This window comes from Haliaeetus albicilla, chromosome 1 (assembly GCF_947461875.1).
Source record: "Haliaeetus albicilla chromosome 1, bHalAlb1.1, whole genome shotgun sequence".
Classification (NCBI taxonomy): domain Eukaryota; kingdom Metazoa; phylum Chordata; class Aves; order Accipitriformes; family Accipitridae; genus Haliaeetus; species Haliaeetus albicilla.
In genome coordinates, this window is record NC_091483.1 from 41,364,717 (window position 1) to 41,390,025 (window position 25,309).

The 25,309-nt window shown below is 39.1% G+C and overlaps 1 long non-coding RNA gene across 1 annotated transcript; it reads right to left on the bottom strand.

Moving 5' to 3' along the window:
• Window positions 1-12,331: 12,331 nt before the first annotated feature.
• Window positions 12,332-24,763, bottom strand: LOC138685481 (uncharacterized). Its single transcript, XR_011324771.1, has 3 exons — window positions 24,587-24,763; window positions 14,452-14,508; window positions 12,332-12,562 (listed from the first exon to the last, which is right to left on the bottom strand). It is a non-coding gene; the product is annotated as an uncharacterized lncRNA (long non-coding RNA).
• Between the last annotated feature and the right edge of the window lie 546 nt (window positions 24,764-25,309).

Sequence of the window (25,309 nt, forward strand, 5' to 3'; positions counted from 1 at the left end):
TTCTCTAACAGAGGTCTTTTCTGTTTCCCATTAGCTTTAATTTTAGCTCTCTGGTGTTATGGCTATTCCTCAGTAAAACTCCAGTCCTTTTATCCTTCTACTTTATTGGCAAGCACATTCCCTTTCCTTTTTCTTTGTCAGCCCAGCTCCCTGCATCTTTTCCATTGTCCTCTGCCATAAGCTTCACCTAAATCCCTTTGATGATGCCAAGCACTTTTTCCCTGTAATTTTGTTTCTTCCTTGCATGCCTATTGATGAAGTTGACTATTTCTCTATCTGACAGCATTTGGAAAGCTGCCATCATCACACGCTCTGAGAAATGCATTATGATGGCTATCATGCAGCTGCTTCTTCCTCTAGTCTTCTCCAAAATCCCAAGAGGGCTTTTCCCTCAGAAACACATTCATAATTTTATACATTCTCCCTGGAGAAAGTAACCTCATCTCAGTACACCTGGGACAGAGTGCTTAAAAGCACTCTGTCTTTCCATGTAAAAATATATAACTATGAGGAACTGTACAGCTATGTTAGCGTGGGCTAGTAGGGCTGCCCTGGGAAAACAGCCTTGGAACTGTTCCTGGCATAAGATAAGGCATAACTGGCACTGAATAGTGTCATATAAAATGTTAGAGCAATAGCTGTTCAGATTTGTGACTGCTTTTCTGCCTTGTTTCATGACCAAAGTGACAGGACTTTTCCCTCAAGTATGATCCTACTTCAGCTGAAATTAATAATAAAACTCATAGAGTTCAGTGAGGGAAAAATTCATGCTTTTTTTTTTGCCATTTTTTTTTTCCCAATCATCATTGGGTTTTTTTTCAGTTTTGCTTATTACTTCAGCTGATTTCAAAGACTAGGGGCCACATAAGTTCTTCAGAATAATATTAGTTTTAACAGACTGCACTTGACTGGAGGTTTGCAGACCAGATAATGACTTGTACACCAGTGTGTTAAGAGCAATGAAAGCATTGCCTTCATTTTGCTGCTTCTGCATTTTTTACTAATGTTTATAATGGCATTAGCTATCAAGAAAGATGCTTATGAGCAATTTTAGGAAGCAATTAGTTTTTTTCTTTAAATCATCTGATATAGAGCTAAAAGTTGAAACTTCAGTCTTATAATTTGAGATATATAGTTTTTGTGATTTCATTGTGTTTCTGTTCTCTTCAAAGAGAATACAAAGGAATCCCAGTCATAGAGCACTTACTCCCTGGACTCTCAGACCGAAAACTGCCACATGCACTGACAAGCATTCAATTTATAAACATAAAAAAAAATCACCTACACATTCAGCCCAACAGTAGACATCTCAAGTGTCCAGCTAGCCTGCCAGTGAGCGGGTCATCCTGCAGCAGATGAACTATCAGCTGAAGCACACTTACAGATTGAAGTCACCCGAGGTGAGCTGCACAGGGTATCTGCCAGTACTACCCACCAACGCCGTACATGCTGAAATCAAAGATGAAGTAGTCTAACAGTAACAGTGGGCTGGTTTATATCATTCAGACAAAGCCTTGCATTTTTATTGTTGTTTGCCTAGTGCTTTGCTAGCTTTTTCTGGTTGGAGTTTGTAATACTTCTCATTGCAGAGCCTGTCAGATTCTGACAAAGTCTCTGATGAGCTAAGCGTAGTTCATATGACAGTAAGCAGAATTCCTGGCTTTGATCATAGACTGGCGGGATCTGATAGTCAACAGCCTAAATAAGGGGAAAAGCCTGTCTTGAGGGGAAAAAAACAACAACTTTAAAAAATAGCATTTTGGTATCTTGTCCTGGGTGTGGATGGAGCTTCACTTTTCCTGTAGTGAAGTGACAGCCTCTAGGATGGCAGAGCTTGGTTGGGGTTTGCAGAGGCTGGATATTGTGACAGGGCAGATGCCTTGTTGCTGAGGGAAATCTCTGATCACAGCTGATGGATGGTTAATTGTTCCTGTTGCTCAAAAAGGAAAAAAAGCCTGACCTAAGCAGAAAGTTTCACAGCCATGTCGTCCAGCACAAGGAGTGTGTTAATACAGAGAGTTTTCAGGATTTTCTTTTTTACTTTTGGGCTAGGTACAAAAAATGGAAGACAGTGTCAAGTACTGAGGCTGCAACAGAAATGAGAGGGAGCAGAAAGATCAGGAGATGCTGGCACGTTCAACACACTGAAGGTGTGCTATCCTTCGGTGACATCTAAGAGTAGTTACTCATGCATTAAGTCTCACCTGATAGATCACATAGACAAATAGGTCTGAAGATTACGGATGCTGACTGTGTGGATGTGATCAAGTATAAGAGTGAAAATATTTCTCAAGTAATTCAGGACTGGCAGATATCCTTGGTACAAATAGGGCAGCTGAAAAATCTTTGACTTTAGTCTAAACACTACTTCGCAACAACTGAAAACATCAGTGTGTTATCAACATTCTTCTCATACTGAACTCAAAACATAGCACTGTACCAGCTACTAGGAAGACAGTTAACTCTATCCCAGCTGAAACCAGGACACCTTATCATGGCAGAAAGAAATCTGTATCGCCAGAGCCACGGCAAAAAGTCTGCTAGTGATAAATACAATAGAGAAATGAGTTTATCATACTGAAGGATTTGGAGAGTAAGTACAGAAATAGAATATGGACTCACAAACAGAGAAGGGCAGGTGATCCCATGGGAAAGAGTGAAAAGGCAAACCCATAAAAATCTGGAGAGAAATAAAGGTGATAAATGCAGAGAAAAATTTGGTTACTCCTTCAGTCCATGTGAGCTTAGACTAGCTGATGCTGTTTGTAGTATCTTTCTGCAGCTGTCTTCTTGAATAGTAACAGCTGCTAACAGGGCTTGGATATAATTTCTCCCATTTTTTTCATCTTTTCTTTTATAGAAGTCTAGACTTCATTACAGATCATGAGAAAGAAGAGTGCTAAAGGTGCACAGGAATGCCTTGTATATTTAGGCCTATGCAACAGGCAAGTGTTAAGAAAAAATGACAGGTTTGCCAGTAAATCAGATGCAGGAAATTAATTGCCAAGAACAGGTAGAACTGGGGGACGGGGGACTAAAAATACTATTGATGGGAGATGGAATATAACATATTTGTATGATATTTCAGGTACTGTAAGAATAGACAGCAAAATCGGGGTAAGGAAAATGCTGATAACCACAGAAAGTGAAAGTACGTTTTTTAAAAAAAAGAGAAGGAACTAACAAGATAAGTCAAGGTGCTTTGTGGAATATTTGACTACTGGGATAAACACATGGAATATGAGATTTGGACTGCGTGTGGATGGTGAGTTAAATTATGGAAATACCTCTCCTGGGTCAAGATAGGCACAAATTATGTGAAAAACTTTAAGTGAGGGAAGAATGTCAGAAAAATACATAGTATCCAGAAATGGTATAATAAATTGTAATATAAAATAATGAAGCTTTTCCCCATTTGCAAAAAAACAAGTGGTGAGATATAATTCTACTGAATCAATTATATTCTTAATATATGGTAGTTCTAGACTAATTTACTATACAGTATTATAAATAATATGAATTGATGTAAGTGTATTGCAGTGCAGAAAGCAGACTGAATATTTTAAGCTGTATTCTAAGAATTTGCTTAAAATTACATTCAGCTAAACCATCCTCAGTAGTTGCATAGCTGAACATTGAAAATGTTCATCATTCCAACATAGTTCAGGACTTAGAGTAGATCCAAACAGGGACTTCACCACACTCAGATGTTGGAACACAAAGGGGATTAATTCCAAAACCCTGTTGTTGATGCCACTCAGTGCATGGGGAAGGTTAGGTGCTTTAGACTGAGTGAGGGGCTACCTAAAATAAGCACACTTTCATTTTTTTAGAGCATTTCACCTTGTCAATAAGAACTGCTAATGACAAGAACCTGACTTTAAATTGCTGCTTTCTAGGGTGGAGTCCTGGTTTCAAGATTGCAGTGAGGTTTTCCCAAAACTCCACTAATTCAGGGAGGCAAGAGCGACCTTTCCTTTTGAAAATGAAATGGAAGAGAAACAGGCAAACTCCTTTGGCTCCTTAGTTAAGTATTTATTGCTGTGAACTGTCTTGTTTCAGTTGCCCTTTTATAAAAATTTCTGTTGCTCTTCTCCACAGAGTTCTACTATTTATTCTGAAGCTGGTCCTGAAAGAGGAGTTGGTAGTGTCCCTGTTCCTCTTTTGAAGTTGCATCATTGCAAAAAAATAAATAGTAAGATTTACTAGGGCAGAAATAGAGACAGAATCAGCATGATTCTATAGCTAAGCAGCTAAGGGTGGGAACCATATTCCAATCTATTACAACTTTTGCAGCTTGTCCAATGATTCTTGATTACACCTGAATTTATGTTTCCCACACAAAAAAATATTTTAGCATGTTTATATTTAAGAAAGTTGCAATTTAAAACTAGTGAATAGCATTATAATTCTGTGCTTCTTCACAGTCATAGCCCATGGTGTAAATCTGCACTACAAACTTGGCCGATCTGTTGTACATAAGACAGATGGACTTTGCTGGCTTTGGAATCGACTGTGGCTTTGCCCCAAGCAAGGAACTGCTGCTTTGCTGCCCCAAACAAAGACTGCAGCCTGAAAGATTAAGAATTGACAATCTGCCTTGCTTGCTGTGACCCACTCTAGAGAAAGTACTCATCACCAGGCCAATATGTCTGGCTATTTTTACCCCTTACGTATGGGCCAGAGATAAGGACTCACTTCTGTCACTCTGCTTTTCTCATTGTGCTGCGTTTTCAGTAGTTAGTTGGAGGAGAGAGAAGATGAGTGAGAATATTATTGCTCTCCATGTAATCTGACTCACAGCCAGACCAAACTACATTTTAACCAATTTCTTGATGATGTTTGAATAAATTCAGTATGAAGTGCACTTCATTTACTGCAAATAAAATATTAACATTTTTAAGGTTTCAGAAGACAGCAGTTAGAAAGCTCTTAAATAATACTTCAGTCACACTGAATAAGACATAGACTGTCTGCTATTAAAACCCAGAAACCTGACACAAAATCTTGACTACTTTTCTGGTGTTGCCACAGATTTCTTATTTGTCCTTGGGCCAGTTATCTGTTCTTGGTATCTAGGAAGAATATTAGTGGAATTTTTCCTCTCTAAAACACAAAGCTTTCTTCTCCTCGTGTTAATCACCTGATCAGATATCTGAACTTCACTGATACAGCCTGAAGGTCTTTGGCTTCATCCCCTTACATTTCAGAGAGAATCCTTTTTTTTATTTTATTTTTTCCCTGAAGATTTCTGTAGAGATCAGAATTTCTTTTTAAATCAAACAGAAAAGTGCATCTTGGCATTTTACAGCCAAGCTACAGTCGCTCTGTTCACAGTCCAAGTCAGCAGGGAGCCATGCAAATGTAGATATTTTAGCATTGATCCTGTGCCAATATTCCCTCCTTCTCAGTAGGCTTTTGGTCTTCTCTTAGTGTACCAGAGAAAGCCTGCATCTGTTCAGATCATGGGTAGATCAAGTTTCTGTCTACCCGCAAAATACAGATGCCCCAGAGCATTGGTGGACTAAATGTAGGGGCATCTTTTTTTGAAAGCAAGAAATGCCACCTCTCCAAGAACAGCAGTAGGTTTGTACTTTGGATTCTAATCTACAGAGGAAATCTTTAGCATGTTCTTCAGTACAGTTCACCAGTGATTGTCAAGGCACTATGAACTGGCAAGGTGTCATAGGGAAGATTCATAAATGCATACTATTTCTTACCCTGTTTTTCTGAACATCTATTACAGTCACCGCTGAAGACAACATCTTTCATTAGACAGACCTTTGGTCTGACCTAGCATGTCAACTATCTTACAGTTGTAAGTAAGTAAGACAAATAATATATCTCCTGGTAAACTTTTAACCTGCGAGGTTCCTTGCTGATGCTGGTATTTTCTGCTTGAATAAATTTATGTGATGAAGACATAAAATTCTTCAGAAACATTTTTAGTCTAGAAGCTGTTTTCAGAATGTTTAAGAAAGGACCTTCACAGAGTTGGGCCTTGCAATTTCAAAATATCACTTCTAAAAGGAAAAAGAGGAGTTGTGTTATTTCCCCTTAACATGGACAACTAACTCTGGAAGTCTGGGGAGTGGGAGGAAAAAGACAGTGAGAATTTTTACAGTTTGTCAGTAGAAGACAGCATGCTTAGATTTGTACTTCAGAATGTGAGAGATATAGAATTTGTATTTATCTTTCCAATTAAGTAAATAATTTTCACCCACAGAATATGAAAGTGACTGCAAGATGTCCCTCGCTGAAATGTAGCATTGGTTCCCAAAGTAAACAACATAGTTAATTAATACTATGTATATAATTGTACAACCCTTTCAACTCTAGATGTATTACTACACTAGAATATCAGAGTAATCCTATAGCTACATGTGAAGTATTAATCACTCAAGAAATATAAATAAATCTCTTTAACGCTAATTAGTACTATCTCAAGCAAATAAGTTTTATATTTTTAATAAGAACAAAACAAAATAAAGCTAATTAGTTTATGCTTGATGCTTTCAGCCAAAAGCAGGTTTTTTATAGCTGAGAACAGATATAATAAGCCTGTTGCCTGAAAGAAGAAATAGGGCTATTACTCCAAAGAAGAGACAGGCTTTAAAATGTATTTGAAGTTACAAATGGCACACTTATGAATAAACTATTTGCTTTATTAAATGGTTAGTTTCTGAAGTTCCACAGCTCTTCAAGGTTTTCTCTGTAATTTTATATTTCTCTTTGATATCATTTCAGAAAGTAATTAAATACATCTCTAATCAAGCAAGCTATATAAGCCCATGCTTGACATAAGGAGATGTGCTTTGCAATAGAAGATCAAGGCTGAGTGAAATGTTCCTATACTTTATATATGGCAGCTGTATTTTTAGTGTTTGCATTTTCAGGCATAGGCTCATAATTTAGTAATCCCTGGGTTGTTGGTCCTTGTGGGTATGTCTTAGTTCACAACTGGTAACTTATTTTCTTAGCACTACACCCTTCTTTCCTTACAGTCCTCTTAAAGACTGTCATACCTCGTTGGCAAGTATATATAGCCCTAGGATGTCAATTGTCACAACTCATGCAATATCACATCCAGAGGCAAATTCTAATAAGTTCCATTAAAAATGAGATTATTTCTTCATTCAGTTCATCATGATACTCTCAAACAAAAAGATGGGGGAAAAAAATGAATGCCAGGTTAATACAGTTTCCATCAGATTTGTTCATTTAAACTGAATTCCAAAAGCTGCTCAGTGGGAAAGTATTTTTCTTAAGAGTTCATTATTTTCAGCAGCAGTGGTTGCCTTTCCTATACGAATACAGTAAGGCAATTCTGAAATGTACATGTATACCTAAATATACACCTGCTAGTGCATAGTTGGATATATGGTGTGAGGAGGCTTTTCTTTCATTGAATTTCTATACTTTTTTTCCTTTTGAAAACGCCTTCATAATTCTAATGTGCATGGTACATTGCAGATAAATCAATTTTCTTCTGCTATTCTGAACTGTTATATTTATGTAAATAATAGTTCCATTCTCTGTCAAGGAATCAAAGGTTTCAACTGTATCAGAAACTATATTTCATCTATCCATGGGAAGTAGTGAGATGTAATAGCTGGTATGCTAATGGTAGTAGCTAAGTAAATCATAGAGGTTTTTTACTTCACCTCCAGTTCAATTTAAAATGCTGAAGATTTATCAGATTATACTAAAAATAATTTGCACAACTGAAAGGGGAAAAACTATTCCTTAGGACTTTTTTAAAAAGTGAATTATTTTCAAATATTTGCAAATTTCAATGTCATAAAGTTAAAAATTAAAGGAAATATTAAAACAGTAAGTTCCTTAAGAATATGGACTGAAAATTTTGACATAGCACCATTATTGCTGAGTCTCTGATGTCACATCCCCAAAAGAAATGAGCTCAGAGTTGGACTGCTTTTTTCCTTATGGGGCCTGGGTCTACTTCCTCTAACAATACTGGTCAGAGCAAAAATAGTTATTGCATGTAATAGTGTCCTGCAACATCTGCTCCTGATGAAACTGTCCCTGCTGACCTCAGAGAGAGTCAGCAGCTCCTGGGTTTCCAGGGAATTCAATAGATCATTATGCTGAAGATACAGCTGGGATGTTGGCCTGTCGTTCAGGATCACAAAATGCCATCCTGTATCCAGGCATGGCAATAAATTTCTGTACTTGAAGTGAGTTCATAGTCTGACTGAAGTGACCCTGCAGCTGACCGGGTAACGTTGTGAAGGATCTGCGACAGGACTGAGAGTCTGTGGTCTGAGCCCGCAATGTGAGAGAAAAAAACATTCCTACATACAACCAGGGGCCCATATGGTGGATATTGGATAGATGTGAGAATCTGACACCTGAACGTGTGTGGGATCTGGAATACCTGCCTGATGCCTTCCAGTTACAGCAGGCAGGATGATAGATGGCTTTGTACATCTATCTCATGCCTTGTACTTCAATGCTCATGCTTCAAAGGGTGGATGGAACATTTGAGTACTGGAGCAGATTGAAGGATGTAGGATGCCGCTACATGTACAGGCAAAACAACGCCTGTTTCAGAGCACCAGAGGTGGGGTTCTTACCCTGAAGGGCTTTGTCAAGGAATGGAGCAGGCTTCTCTGTAAGGGAGGGCAAGCCAGGAGCCAAGGGTGACAGCCAGGATGGCAGGGCAGTGCCCCCTCCCTCAGGGTGCCGTCCCACAGTACCTGAAAAAAACCAGCAGAGAAAGGTTTCAGTGTTAAGATTCAGCTAACAGCCCAGAGATGACCAGACAAGTCTGTAGTGATAAGGCAGGCCTGAGATCAGGCTGGGAAGTCAAGTCAGGAAGGCAAGGAAAAATTGCAATGCCAGGAACAGCACACTCATGCCATAGCTCAGGATAGAGGAAGGTTCTGAGTGTAATTGCAGCTCCTCAGCTAATGTTTGGGAGGTTGCATGGGTGGAGGTCCCAGATGAGGCTTCCCACATCTGTTTTTCACAACTTCACTGTTTTCATGGCACTCAGATCTAAGCTTGCATAGCAGTGCCATATCAAAGCGGACCATGAACACAGGCAGCTAAACACCTAGGAGAGGGGAGAAGAGGTTAAAGGGGAGGATTACAGACAAAGGAGGTTATTAACTGGTCAGGGTAATTAGACCCTGTTGGTACATTCAAGGCACTGGTAGTTTTGCAATTGCCATTGTCTGAAAGGGTGAATAATAATGTGGAGCTTGTAGGAGACCATAGGTTTCTATCTCCATTCAAGGGAGAGATGTTATACTGTGAATAGGACAGACAATGCCATTTGAGAGAACTGTAGATTTACTTCACTCCTTGCTTCTTGATTGTAGGTGGTGGCAGGGGGGCACTTTTCTTACCTTACCAGTCTCAACAGGCAATGCATCTGTCAGCAGTGTCGGAGTTGTCACCAAAGGACTGCAGCAAAAAAACCTTTCAATGAAGTGTACAAGGTTAAGTCATAGGGGGGAAGGTTCATGGGGCAGGAACTTTAGGAGCTTACGTGCAAACTAAGAGGGTCTAGGTGAGGTGCAAATGAGTTTACAATACCCAGGGCAAGAGTACCGTTCTGTTCATGTGTGCTAAGGATGCAGTATGTGAACTCCCAACGGATCCGGAGGCTTCTCCTATTTGATCACAAGCACATGTACTGGATGGCTTTGGGCCTCAAGGGCATACCCAGGCACAGCTACTGAAGGCAACACAAACACCACCATTCTCATTAGGTGTTGTATCTTGGATCCTGCCTGTTGATGCAGAGTTGACCTGCTGACTGAACTAAGCATCCAAACAGAAATATGTCACTTGCCCCTTAGCCAGGAGCAGAGAGTCCATCATTCCCGCATGATGGCATACAGCTTCAGGGAGGAACGTGAAACCCTTTGGGGAAAATCCATAGATTTTTAGCTCAGGAGGCTGTTTGGGGATAATATGACACTGAACTGGTGTAAGTACAGACATGCCTCAGGGTTTCATTGTCTTAGAGTTAAATCACAGAAGCAGATGAACACACACTGGTCCCAAAGAGGAGGGTGACAGGTTTAGCTGTGGAAGGCATAGCTGTTGAAGAAGATTGTGTCTTGTTTTATGCTGCTAGGGGGACAGAGCTTGTGTTTTCTGTGCTCTGGAGAAAGATCGGGGGAGTGGTTTAGAAGTAAATAATGTGCATAGTCATTGTTACATTCCAAAAGCAGCTAAAACAGGGATAATACGAAACAAAGAATACAAGGAAAGAAAACACTGAGTGGGAGAAGGGTCACATAAAAATAATGGATAATGGGGAAGCTGGGAGAGGAATGGAAGATATGGAGATGGAAATTGTCTGAGAGGACATAAAAATAAGCAAAATACAAAATGATAAACTGAAAATCAAAGATATTTAAGGGCTACCTTTCCAGTCAGCATTTAAAAGATTTTTTTAATTAATTAATGGATGAAATGATTTGCCACAGAGAGAGCTATCTAGAAGAATATGGTTGGTAGAACATTTACTAGTGTTTATCGTCTTGTATAATATCCATGTGAGTTCTTTCATAACTGATTAATTAAATTACTGCATACTTTAGTGGCACAGTACATTGTGAGATTGGGAGCATCTCCTAGTCCTAGCCTGACATCTTGACACAGTTAGCATTTTGGAAAGTAGTATTAAAGATCAATTGAAATGTTCTCTGAGGAGATAATAGGAAGAAATCATAGAAGATCATACCTTTTAATATCTTCAATATTTTTCAATACCTTTCCCAAAAGCACATATTAGAAGATTGGTGTGTCTCTCCATATTCTTTATAGAGCTAAGAAATTTGGAGCTCACATATTTTGTTGGAGGCTTAATTGCCACATTTTTAATCAGTTTGAAAGAATATTATTTTTTAACCAATAAAATGAACTGAGGATAGCTCATATTTTGGCACTGGAACTATCTAGTTTGTCAGTAAAAAAAAATTCATACTGAAGTATTACATTATGTATTAAAACTATGAATCAAAACAGCTATCTAATATTGCAGACCTATGGCCAATTCTTTGAAACAATCATGTATTTGACTTTGTGTATGCAAATAGAGCAGTGGACTGGTCCATTAGTGGTATTAGACAAGTGAATAAGTCTTTGCAGATTTGGAGTTTAATCATTTCCCAGTTTTTGTCTTTGAATTTAAGCTTGCTGTCTAGACAACACAAGTTCAGACAGCTCTAAACTGCTATAATCTTCTTACATTTATTCAACAAATATCTGAAGCAAATATTTTGAGAAAAATTTTAAAAAGCTCTTTCTTGAGACTTCGTACTTCAAAGCAAATCATTAATGTTTTAACACAAAACCAAGAAAAAAATATGTATCTCATATCTTCCATTTTAAAAGGTTTGCAAAATAAGCTGTAAGTAATAATTTGCAAATGCTAGATTTGGGTGCTTCAAATGCTTTATGCTTATGTTGACCTCATACATGTATTTGTATAAACATATGCAAAGTCAAGGTCATTGGTAAGAATTTAAAACTATTCGTCACTCTACTGTCTATGTAGCTGTATCTTCAGAGAAACTCCATGGTGTATGACCTTTTGCATAATGCCAGTACTGAAAGAGTTTTTTGCTTTGTTCTGAGTGCTAAAATGGTGTAGAAGTTTTCAAAATACTTTGTTGACTGACAAGGAAAAATTATATTCTATAACCTAGGTGGAGTTGCCTGGATCTGGTTGGTAGTTATTTAAAGATGTGTTTGTTTCTAAAAAACAAAGCAAAAAAAAACCCCAAACCAAACACATATCAAAAAAACAGTTAAATATGTGGGTGAGATACTGTAAACATTTTAAGTACTATTACAGAATACCCTTTTTGATAGAATGAGAACTGCTTTTCACCACACATGGAACTATTGCATTAGGACATTAGATGCTAAAAATAACATTTTTTTAAAATGTCAGGTGAATTAGAAACACAGTTTTGAAACAGTTTTGAAAAATCCCACTTTGCTTCATACACGAAATAGTTCCCTTGCCCACTAAAGCAGCAGGGTTACCTGGGCCAAACAAATATGTGAGCTTCAGATTGTTCTCAAAATAAAGATGTATCCATAAATTATTGGATAGATAACTTCACATATTTTCAATTAAGTAAGCTGGATAGCCAAAGCCTTTTTAGTCTATTTATGAGTTAAGCAGAAGCAGATACAGAGAAGCAATTAATTTTGACAACAAACCCTAAGCTTTTTATATCGGTATTCTATAAAGCATTCCAAGTACTAAACAGCTCAAATACAAAAATGTCAAGTAGTGAGTCTAGTTTGAAATACAAATATGAAGTCTGACTTGCCTTAAGCAGTTTGGCAGTGGATAACATGATGTGCAAATAGTTTCGCAGTAAGAAATGCATTCAAATGCTGTTCTTCATCATACACGATACATTTTCTTAGCAGTACATTTTGAAGGTGTGCTCTGATTCTGCATGCCATGTGACTGACACATGGGCACCTTTTTCCTGTTCTTCAGTTGAATGTTTGTAGATCTCAAACTTTTGCTCCCACAGTGTCAGATGTCTTTACAGACATTCTAAAAAGAAAAAGTAGTTCAGTTTTATGGTTGAAAGGGGCACTGCTTTCCTGCCCCCCCCCCCCCCCCCCCCCCACCTTTTAAGCAAGGAATGCGTTAACTCTGAATTGCTGTCTGCAGTTCTCTAGCTCCAGTTCCAGATGAAGAAACCTTTGGGACTTTTTCATTGTTTGTAATCCTTTTGACATTTTCCCTTTGGAGACAGCCACAGAATTTTTTGGTGGGCTTGATTGTTGTACTTTCAAAGCTATTACATTGACATTTTTTCCATTGTGTGAAGTCTGTATGCTTCCGTGCTAAATACTTTCTCTTGAACTTAGTGCAATCTTTAAAGCATAACTGTGGAACATCATGGTTAACAATGACTCAAGAGTACTTCGTGATGTAAATTCAGATTTAAATAGAGAAGATGTTTATCTGCAGCAAACTATTTTTTAATAGGCTGGTTCTTAACACATAGCAAGCTTCTTATGTAGATGGTGGCACCATCTCTACAAAGTAACCTGTTAAAGCAGCAGACATCCATAACGAAGGCTAATTAGACACAAACATTGAACCCACTTGAAAAATCTAATCCTTTCTCTGTTTATTTTTTTGCCTGTAATTGATACAAGAATCACATAATATGATTATAAATGGGTTTGTGCATCTGTTGGCCTTTCACAGCTTTTCAGTGAATGAGATAGATACCTTTATTTTAATCAGTTAGGTTTCTTCCATATAGTCACTTTTAAAACCTTGACACTGGTGTCACTTTTTTTTCTTCACTCATAAATTCATTCATGCCTTGTGAGATGAAGAATGTGTTTCCACAGATTTTTCCAAAACAGAGTGAAAGAGCACACCTCTGGTTAAAGAAAAGGTAGCAAAGAGGTGCCAATTCAACCTCATGACATCTCCTGTAGTTGTCCAGGAGTTTTCTCAGTCCTTAGTTTTGTTTTATGCTCCTGCACAGATGCAGAATTTACAAAATCCCCAGTTTTGGCAGAAGGAGCATTTTCTTCCAAAGCTGTGTTGTTGCTGAAGAATCCTCAAGCTGCCACTGTCTTCCCAGAGATCTACCTTGGAAGTTGCCTGGATGTTGCATGTTCAAGGACAAAAAAACTTGCTAGTGTTATTTTTCTCATTTGTAAAATACCTGTCAATATCCATGAGGAGTATTTCAGTCTCTATCAGAAAGCACTGCTAGGTAAGAAAGTGCCTTTCAACATGAAAACTGTGATATGCATCTCTAGGAATAGTTCAGCAGTGAAGTTACTGAACTCTTCAGATGTCTTCAGCAAACAACCAAGTTTACGTCTCCATACAGTCTGTTTGCTTTCTTGATTGTCCTATTTCTTGATTGCTTTATATTGAAAATGAGTCATGACCTTGCTAGTCATTTACGTCCTTGATATTTTCTCATGATTTACTGACTTCAAATTAGAGCTGAAGGTTTTCAATGTGCATGTCAAAGCTGTAGCCTTCAGCAAAAAGTTTCAACTCTGAATTTGTCAAGTAAGAGAAAACAACTCTGACACATTTAGACCCCCTGACCTTTTATGGATGAAAATGAGCAAACACTCAACAGTCTGATGTAAAAGACTGCAGAGGGGAACACTTGATAGGTCTCAGTTGTCAGTTTAGCCAATACACCTCTGAAATGAACAAGGGGAATGACAAAGCCATTTGCAGACATCTGCAGTTCCAGTTTTCAATTTAAGGACATACAGCAATTCTACAGATCATCCTGTGATGGCGGAAGGAAACAGGATTTCATGCAGGAACCTACTAAGCAGGATACGAGCAAGCAGCCTGGCCAGGCACAGAGGGCTGTAACAATCCATTCAGGATCATGTTTACTATCAAAATAAAAGTGAATTCTCCACATAAATGAAATAAATACTTACCCTAGCAAGCCTTTACCTGCTTGATAGCAAAAAGTAGTTTTCACGATTTCATTAGAACTAAAAGACAAAAATTGTAGTATCACAAAATTTTAATGGGTTTTTTTTTCTTTCTTAGGTACAAACCTGGTATTCATATTAATAGGCTTAAATTTGCTACATGGCTATCTAAATATGAAATTTATGACAGAATTTGCATCTGGCACAAGTGAATTTTAAGGAGACCACGACTCAGAAAGCCTCTAGTCCTGTACCTGGAGATTGCCAGGGCATTTTACCCTCAGGCCCCAAGTCTAGGAAACAATAACCTGGGATATGCTCTGGTATATATCCACCCCAGTTCAGACGTATCTAAGCCACACCAAATAAAGACATAATAACATCTGACAGTGCTAACTCAACTCATTTAAAAATAGCTTAAATAATAGGACTGGAGAAAATGTTTACCATTGTTACAATGTTCAAGTAGGGAACACTATGCAAAATGGTCACTACTTCTGACAGTGGTTTCACAGCAGAGAGACACATTAGTGCTTACAACAAAGCTGCCTCCCAGACAAAGGCCATGGTATTAAGATTCAGTAAAGAAACAAAAAAGGTACTGGTCAATTCATTTAGGCAGAGAGTAAGAGGTTGGGATGGACATAGGTCAAAAGAGAAAAGTGGTACAGGTGTGCGGTATATTGAAAGTGAGGACTTTCTGTATGTTTGCAGCTCCTGTTGTGCCAAGTGCTCCTATTATTGCTATTGAATATAGTGCAGTGGTGAGGAGGAAATCTATGCAAATGTGTGAGAAGGGCATCTGTTCAGAATTTTGGCTCCTAAAATGAAAGTCTCAGAGAGTCTCAGAGACCTCCCAGGAGCATTTGGGCCACACAAAGCTGATGTTTCGTATTTACAGGCTGTTTTACCCTGAGAGTTTTCTGTGTTGTTTTTAATGAAGAGAACAGACAAAGGCAGCACTGTAAGTCAAATTCCCCTGAAGACAATGTAACTAGGCCAGCTGACACTCTGAAGCCTTGCTGAATAGAGACAAGTGCTGCTCATTCCCCCTGCCGCACTAAAAGCTGTGTCAAATACCTAAAAGCTTTGTAATGTCCATGCAGCCTTAATTTAGCTCACTTCTGTGCATGCACTGTGTATGTGTATTTGTGTTTGATGAGACAGAAACTTCAGAAGTTCCAGCTGCTGGAAGACAACATCTACTTCATTTGCAAACTAGTTAAGTTTTCCCTGAAGGCTCAAAACATCATGAAATTTGGTAGAATTTCAAAGAAACAACTAGAACCACTTTCGTCATACGAACTTCTCCTCCTGATCCTGCCTGCAAAATATCCAGTACATGGTCCTAACCCTGAAGCTGCTAGACCACTTCCAAGGAAAGTGGGAGCAAACAGGGAGAAGTGTTTGAGAACTTGAACAGCAGAGAGGCTGCTAAGGCTCTCCTGTGTGTATGCATGTATGTGTGTGTGCATACATGCATTTCTATCTCAGCTGTTCAGAACTGATTAATGAGTTTTCTTCGCTACCAGACAGAATTACTATTCCAGGGCTGAAGTTGCTGGTTTGGTTCTGTAGGGAACAGAATGTGTCACTGAGACTTACCAAACCAAATGCAGCAGAGTACAGCAAGGAGTGCAACCCCACTGAGTTCACTCTAAGCATTTGCTAAAAAGCATGTATTGTAGAAATAGAAATGTACTTTCAGGTCTCCTGGGTTCTGGTTAAAATCCTAAAGGGGAGAATTGTGTTCCCATTGTGTTTTCCATCAGCATCTTTCAAGAACATACAGTTGACTCAGAGCAGGAATTCTGCAGCTAACTTAATTCAAAGTGTGCAACTCTTAGTGGGCATACCATTAGCTGTTCAATAGGTATGAATGTGAGCAAGACCCTAGTTTACAATTGTGTTATGTTTGGTATGAAATATACTGTAATCCTGAATGCGGAACTCTAGTTTTCATGGTCTGGCTGATGTCAAGCCATGTGATCAGAAGTCCCTAGCTGACCCTAGCTCTACATGTGGAAGTTTTACTGACAGCTGCAGAATCTGGTGTAAATGCCCTGGTTAGAACATAAGCATGGAACACAGTGAGTATACCCAGTGCAACTGGAAGAAGTGGTTTGGTTCTGTGGAAGTGAACTAGAAGTGTGCTATAGAAATGAATCAATACTAAAATTCCATGTATCTGTTTATGTACATACTATTGCATAGAAGATATGCTTTACTAACATTCCTGAAAGCAATGAGCAAGGGATTTAAACTGCAAAAGGGAATTATATATTCAAAATCTATACAAAAAATATGGGAAAGTTTCTCCTAAAGGCCTTGTGACAGAGCTAAAAATACAAACAGCAGCAACAGGTTAGATGCATTTTAGAATCTAGAGTCTTGCTCTGCTGTACCTTAACCAAGCAACTTTAAACACTGGGTTGTTTTTTGTGCTTGTTTTTTTTGTTTTGGTTTTTTTTTTTGTATACATCATAGAATTATAGAATAGTTTGGGTTGGAAGGGACCTTTAAAGGTCTGGAGTTGTTAGTAAGAACTGCATTTTTTTAGATAACGTAGATATCTTTTTTAATATATTTTTTTGTTGTACATAAGTGATCTATCAAGTTTACTAGGTTTCACAACATGCCCTAAAGCTCCACTTTTTTGTGTAAGCTACTAGTTATTTCTATTTTCATCGAGGTCTATTTTACAATCTTTGCTAATAGTCTTACAATTTTCTTCACTACCAGACTCTATTTGATATCACAGGGCTTGTGTTCGAGTAGAACAATTTAGCAGAGAAAACCAGCATTATTAACCTCTGACCATTGTGTTAGATTAGAGTAATAAAGATATTTGTAGTTGTATTAGTCTAATTTATTTTTACAGTAATGGAATTCTTAAATTTTCTCACTGACAGAGGGTAAGACCTATGTCAACATTTAGTCTGAGATTTTAAAAAAAACGAAGGAAAAATTTAGGCTCTGACCTATCTTAGGACATTCCAATTCATACCTAATATTCACAGCAGTCAAAAATAACTCCCTTGGAGTACAACAGGAGGAGCCCCACAGCAGCTGTCAGTATTGCATAGCCTACATGGGCTTGGACAAGGTGACTGTTCATCACCTCCAGCTCTGCGCATATTAAGACTCCTGCCATTGAAACACATTTGATTTCAGTAGGTGACAGCACACCTCTGGTATGTTGACAGAAAAACATAAGTATTATGTAGAGACCTTTCTGGGATTGGCATGGATTATATTTTGCACTAATAGGTATCTATTATTTTTAAAGAGATAAATTGTGGGAAATTACTCTTAGCAGAACAGCTCAGAGTAGAAAAATAATTAGAAGGACAATAATTTGATCAGAACAAGAAAATGACTGAGAATTGGACATTTCCTCTTGACAGAATAATCACTGGGGATGTGGGGATTAGAATAATGAGGCACAGCAGCGTGAACTACCCTGACTTCCAACGAGGTTGTGATACTTTCCTCCATGGCAGTAGAAAAACACAGACATAAAATCACTGCACTGTTGAGCAGTAATACTGAAAGATCAGTTATCAAGAGCACCCTGACAAAGCAGGGTGATACCTCAAGGGCAATGCCCCAGGGGTACCCAGAGGCTCAGATTCTATTCAAAATACTGATAAGCAGCTCTGCTTAAAATAGAGTATATAGCTATTTTAGCAACTAGGAAGCTTGTTGTGAAAACGTTGTTCTGGAATTCAGGACAAGATGAAATTCAGGAAGATTTGTAAAATTACATGCTTAGATTAGGTAATTCACCCTCATAAAGACAAACTAGTGAAGCAGTAGTACCACAGGAGAAAATTATGGTGATATTTGCAGATAATTAACATCATCCAACAATGTAATATTACCACACAGAAAGCAGATTTTATTCTAAAGTGCACTAATAGAGATGTCATATGACAGATATGTCTGAAAATGTCAGAGATTAGGAAAAAATCACCTTTTTATAACAACACTGGCTTTGTTCAGTATTGCAGTTGAAGAAGGGAGTCTTCTATCCTGTGAAAACATTTTTTTTCCCTGTTGTGCAAGGGAACAAACACTACACAATATACTGAAAATTTATGGAAAAATATACAGTCAAAATAATCTAAAGTTATCCTAATGGGGAAATGCCTACTTCATTAGGATATGACCACAGGAGGTCCACCTTATTTGCAAGGACTGGATGATATTTGCTATTCAAGCAACAGCACTATTTTCGTGGGAGAAGCTGCTCTGTGTAACAAGGACTGTACTATAGTTCACAACAGTCACTTTCCCAGAGGGGTACAGAGCAGTGATGTTTTTAATACCATATAGATCATCATCACAATGCATTAAATAGCTAGTGACAGACCATTTTGTCAATAGAGAGATTGTTTATAAATAGGACAGCTGGAAGCTGACTGTTATTGAGTCAGGAGTCACAGAAAACTTCATAGTGAAAGGAAGAATTAGAGACCTGGGATCATAATTTAGCCCTTATTCATGAATTTCATCCTAAATTGTCTTAAAAATGGAATTTAAAAATCAATTGTAGTTGCTAATAGGCATCTCATTTCAAGCTGCAAATAAACTGTATCAGACTAAAACAACAAGGTTGCAGTTTAGATGGTGTGAAAAATAGGCCATGATACAGAAAGCCTGAAGTTATCTTTAAATACTTTCAGATGACACAGAATGTTAATTGAATGAGTGTTTTGCTGCACAGAATTGACAGGGGTCTTTCAGCATAATAAAAATAAAGCACTGGAGAGCCCCATGGAATTACCCCCTCTGGAGAACTGACCCAGCTTTTAAGAAATCTCTTTGGGGGTTCTTGATAATCAGTGGAAAGGGGCCTTTAGGGAATCGTTTCTCTCCTTTTAGCCACTGACAGCATAAATGTCACAGATGCTTCAGCGAAGCATACTGAGAGTTATGCTAGTATCTACCAGGCTTTCCTAATAGGAGCTAAGCACCTGGATGAGGATTGTTTCACTTTCTCAGTCCTCGGGTGACTTACATAGCTCTCTTGCTGGTCAGAACATAATCTTAAATCTTACCTCCTGCAAGTAGTGACAACATAGCCATTATAATTAGAATCTCCATAAATCACAGTCAGACAAGACTACTTTTGCCCAAGTCAGTTGTCTTTCAATAGACAGTCCAGGACTCATGGGATATCTGACGTGTCACTATGTACACAAACGTGCATGAGCATTATTAAGTATACAGCTAAACTGAAGATACCAGCTAAAGTAAGGGGCAGTGATAAATGAATTGAGCCTGAGGGCTGGCTCCCCTCACCAGCTGTGCAACAGGCAATGAAATACAAAAAATTCTTCTTATTCTTCATCAGGAGTAGGGGACAAAGTTTTCGTTGTTTTGCTCATTTTGCACGCTGTTGGAAAGGAGAAGGTGACTTTGTAAACAAGAGATTAGATGGAGATGAAGTTTCTGACATGCTGTTTGCCTTCTGCATTTAGCAGGATTAGGAATCCCAGTGCCTTAGTGGACCTCCTCCATTTTGTGTGCGGCTGTAGTAAATGGTGTTGCGAGAAAAGGCTCAGGAACCCTTGGGACTTAAGGTATGTGTCAAAAAAACAGTTTAGGATTCCTGTCTAATATCCTCACAGCCATGTCTGCAAAACACAGGTCCCATTTTAGAAGTTGTGCTCATTTCCGATACCTACATAGAATTCTGCTTCTCCTGTACTGTAGGTACTTTCCCTCATCTGAAAGGACGGCCCACAAGTTTTAAGGGCAGTTAGTCCCTTAGAAGTATTAGCTACATATTCTACCGAGATTGTGCCAGAGCTACGTGTATTCCTTTTATTAATATAATGGTTTCTTTAGTGATTGTAAGCACCTAGTACAGCTGGAACAAGTACCTAATTGAAAATACACTTCCTGATTAGAGGTGCTCATTAGTACACAGGAATCTTAAGTGTAGTGTATGCTGAAGCCAAGCAAGGTTGTTGTGGTTTTTCTTTTTTTTTTAATGTGTCTTTTAAATAACTCCACTGTTATAGGGTCTAGTTTCTCTAAGGATTACGAACTGCATTCCTACAGCTCATTTGTCACAACACTGCCCATGCTCATGCCAAACAGATCCTAAGTAATATATGCTCTATGTAACAGACTGCACAGCTGAGGCTATTCCCATGGCAGTAGTCAGTCTACTGCATACAGGTATCACAAATTATTTTGCACTTCCTTCACAGTGTTCTGTCAAAACACTTGTGATTGGACATTCTTTTTAAAGTCCCACTTCATTAAGTGGTTAATAAGCTTTTAAAACCAAAACTGGTATCTTCATAGCTGTAAAGACTGCAGATGCAGTACTACTCAGGAACTGCTACAGGAACTAGGAGAAAGAACCCTAAAATATAATGCAATATATTTATTATTCAATTTCATGCTTTTTGATAGAGGTGTACTGACAGCACCTTTAAATGGAACATTCACGCTCTCTAAAACCAAGTACACCATTTGCATATATTACTAATTCCCAATAGATGTCTGCAAGCTTGATGGAATGAAAGAATGAAGTGTATATTTAGTTTGGAGTAAATGTAAAATGCTTGTACGTCCATTTATACTTCAAAGAGAACGGTGAGGCTTTTTTGCTATTTGAAAACAACCAGTTATTAATGTTTGTAAATTTTCCAGTGCCTTATTCAGTCGTCTCATGAAAGAGGCCATCTGCTTTTGCAAATGATATTTAGCTCTGTGCCTGAGCACGTGAAAATGAGAGTGAAAGCGAGAGGGAGAGAAAAGTCTCTTTCTTTCCCCCTCCCTCCCTCCCTCTCAGCCTCTCTCTCTCTTTTGTACTGCTTCCCAACACATCAAAATTAGCAGTGGTATGATGGCAATGCATACTGGTTACCAAAGGCAGAGTCATAGAAAGCTTGTGTCAGCACAGGAGCACAGGGATATAAAACTTATTATGTTTACAATACACTGATGACTTTAAGAAAGCTGAAATGACAACTGGAGAAGGAAGCAGCACTGAATGTGATGGCTTGTCTGCAGCTTATCCATAAACTACCTGTTGGTATGACCTGTCTAATAAGATACTTAGTACACACTCTCTTCCTCACACATTTATATTAAACATATACAATCAATTGTTTAGAATTTACACTTTGTCCTTAGTAAAAGGCACTGTGTGGCTCTACTGCTCAGAAAGGGGGGCTGGGAAGCTGCTTTCTCTCCTCTAGATCTTCACTGATACAATCCTAAGTAATGTGTCATGGGGAAAAGGGAGGCTGCCATCTGCCCTTTGGGTCTGCCTGCAGTGGTGGACATTCTTGTCAAACTCTGGTGCATCCTTTTCCCTAGCCAGACTGTGGCTCTGTTCAGCCTTGCAACTTTTTCATGCTCTGAGGAATGGAACACCAAGCCCATGGCATCAGTGTAAAGGATGTAAGTCTTCTAGGAAGAAAAAACTAGGCTTGATTTAACATCTAAGAGTGATGGGTAGTCTGCCATGTACTTTGTTCCATTGATAACTGCCTTTGCTGTTGACTGTTTAACTGCTTGTATTTCATTTCTAAATTTGCCAGCTTCAGCTTCCTTTTGTTTGATCCCTTTATACCTTTATTACTATTCTGTGTCTTTATTTAAGTACACTAAACTTCCATCAGCTATGTTCCCTTGTATGCACTGGTTCCCTGTGACTGAGTTATCACCTAAATGTCTTATGGTAAATTAAATAAATGAATCTCAATTAGTATTCGTCAGACATATCACCCAGCAGACCTCAACTTACTCTTCTGAAACCTTTTAAATTACCAACATCCTTTTGAAATTGGAGACCCCAGAACTGGGCACACTAATTCTTTCAATGGCTTCTGAAACCTTTCAAAAGTGTAACGTCATGGCTTCCTGATTAGGCATCTAACGATCAAAGTTGTCCCTATAGGTTGTATGCATGTAGTTTCTTAGTTTATAGTCTAAGCCATGCTCGTTTAGAGAAAAAGACTGCATCTATACTTTGACGTGACGATGTACATACAGCACATGCAGGGATAACCAAGCTAGTCTTAGTCTAGGCTGGGTAACAGCGAAACTGTAAAGAGACTTGCTTCTGCATAACCATATTTATTTGTCTTCTGAAACCATGATATGGCAACTTGACAGCTTTTGCTAACTGAGCTGGATAGATCATATTTGGCACTTGCAATCTTACTTTATTTTGTACTTTACATTTGAGAACTGCACCAGCTGTTAGAAATAATATTGCCATCATCTAGTCTTTATGCACAACCAGTGAGGTGCAGTAATACAGTGTCTCTAATTACTGTGGCTCTGTAATTTAAGGGCAGGCAGCTGAAGGATTGTAGAGATGTTTTACCCACACCTTAAAATGAGGCAAAAGTGACCGTAAAACCCTAACACTAACTGTAAAAATCTCATTTCACAATCACAAAGTTTTAGTATGCACAAAGGAGCTCCCCAGAAAGAACTGAATCTTTCACCAAAGCTTTGACAAAATTAGTTGCTAAAATCAATCAAATAATTCAATCACCATGTGAATTGTGTGATTACAATAGAAGGAAGTCACAGGAACTTGAGGAACTACAAATAGTTTTTAGCTCTTGCCATTTTTTTAAGTTCACTCCTTTTCAACTTGTCTCCAATGGATTCTTTTCCATACTATCTCTTTGCAATGCACAATTCTGTTGTGTTTAGTATGAGAGATTTATAGCTGCTATATATAAGAGAGCAAAACAAAAGCTGCACAATAAAGCACACAAAGCAGAGATTTGGATTTGGATTTCAAAACTAAATCATCAGTGCACAGATAGCCATTAAGATCAATTATCTGATTCTATGTTGATTTTTTATGAACTAGTCAGCTCTGGCTAAATCCCTTCTCAGACTCCTTCATCACAAATCCCAATTAGAGAGAAATTTAATGGCCTAATGAGAACAAGAATAAGATTTGGAAATGAAGCTATGTATTGGTTTTATGTGGCAAGGTTTTGGTAGCAGGGGGGGTTACAGGGGTGGCTCCTGTAAGAAGTTGCTGGAAGCTTCCCCTGTGTTTGAGAGAGAGAGAGCCCATACCAGCTGGCTCTAAGACGGACCCGCCGCCGGCCAAGGCCGAGCCAATCAGTGATAGTGGTAACGCCTCTGTGATAACATTTTTAAGAAGGAAAAAAGTTGGGACAGGGAGAAACAGCCGCCAGAGAGAGGAGTGAGAACATGTAAGAGAAACAAGCCTGCGGACACCAAGGTCAGTGCAGAAGGAGGGGGAGGAGATGCTCCAGGCACCGGAGCGAAGATTCCCCTGCAGCCCGTGGGGAAGATCCTGGTGAGGCAGGCTGTCCCCCTGCAGTCCAGGGAGGTCCACGGTGGAGCAGATATCCACCCGCAGCCCGTGGAGGACCCCACGCCGGAGCAGGTGGGTTCCCAAAGGAAGCTGTGACCCCGTGGGAACCCTGCGCTGGAGCAGGCTCCTGGCAGGACCTGCGGATCTGTGGAGAGAGGAGCCCATGGAGCAGGTTTTCTGGCAGGACTTGTGACCCCGTGGGGGACCCACGCTGGAGCAGTGTGCTCCTGAAGGACTGCACACGGTGGAAAGGACCCATGCTGGAGCAGTTCGTGAAGAACTGCAGCCCGTGGGAAGGACCCACGTTGGAGAAGTTCATGGAGGACTGTCTCCCATGGGTGGGACCTCACGCTGGAGCAGGGGAAGAGTGTGATGAGCCCTCCCCCTGAGGAGATGAAGCGGCAGAAAATAACGTGTGATGACCGTAAACCCCATCCCTGTCCCCCTTGTGCTGCTGGGGGGGCTTGGTGGAGAAATCCGGGAGTGAAGTTGTGCCCGGGAAGAAGGGAGGGGTGGAGGGAAGGTGTTCTGAGATTTGGTTTTATTTCTCATTTACCTTACTCTGGCTGATTTGTAATAAATTGAGCTAATTTTCCCTAAGCTGAGTCTGTTTTGCCCGTGACGGTAATTAGTGAATGACCTCTCCTGTCCTTATCTCGACCCACAAGCTTTTTGTTATATTTTTCTCTCCCCTGTCCAGCTGAGGATGGGGGAGTGATAGAACGGCTTTGGGGGGCACGTGGCGTCCAGCCAGGGTCAACCCATCACAAGCTATTAAGGGACATATGCAAGACTTACCTTTCTAACACAATTCATGATTTCCATATTGAAATGCTCTCTCCTCCCTCTAATTCTGCTTCTTCGAGAGCTGAGGAAGATCTCCATTCTTGACTGAGCTGAATAACTTAGTGCAGACTATTTTCTGATTAATTCCTTTCAGGCTCTGCAAAGTTTTGTTTATGTTTATATTACCATTTATGGTAAATGTTTTGCTTTAAAACACCAAAACTGGACCTTTGAGTTGATGTGTGGGACACACCTGTGAGATATGGACTCAAGCTGGAACAAGAATTGTGTACAAGTTTTATAAATCTCAGTGGAATTTAAATCTCAGGCTCAGCTGTTAATGAGATGAGATGTTCTTGCTGTGTTTTGAAAGACAGAACTGAAAATGCCTTAAGTTGTTTTTTTTTAAATAACTTAGGTCTCCAACACGTGGATATGGAATGTTAGACATGGGGAGATATGCCTCCCCCACATCCCAGGATAAGGCTTTATGATAAACCACTATGCTTATAATTTCCTAATTCCTTCTGTCCAGTTATAAACCCCTTCCATGGGGACCATATTTTGAGCCATAAAAGAATCTAGGGAAAGTAATTTAGTTTGAGAAACTGGACTGTGACTGAGAGACACCTAAAAAGCCAAAGTATGTAATTGTCCTGGTTTCAGCTGGGATAGAGTTAACTCTCTTCGTAGTAGGTGGTATGGTGCTATGTTTTGAGTTCAGTATGAGAAGAA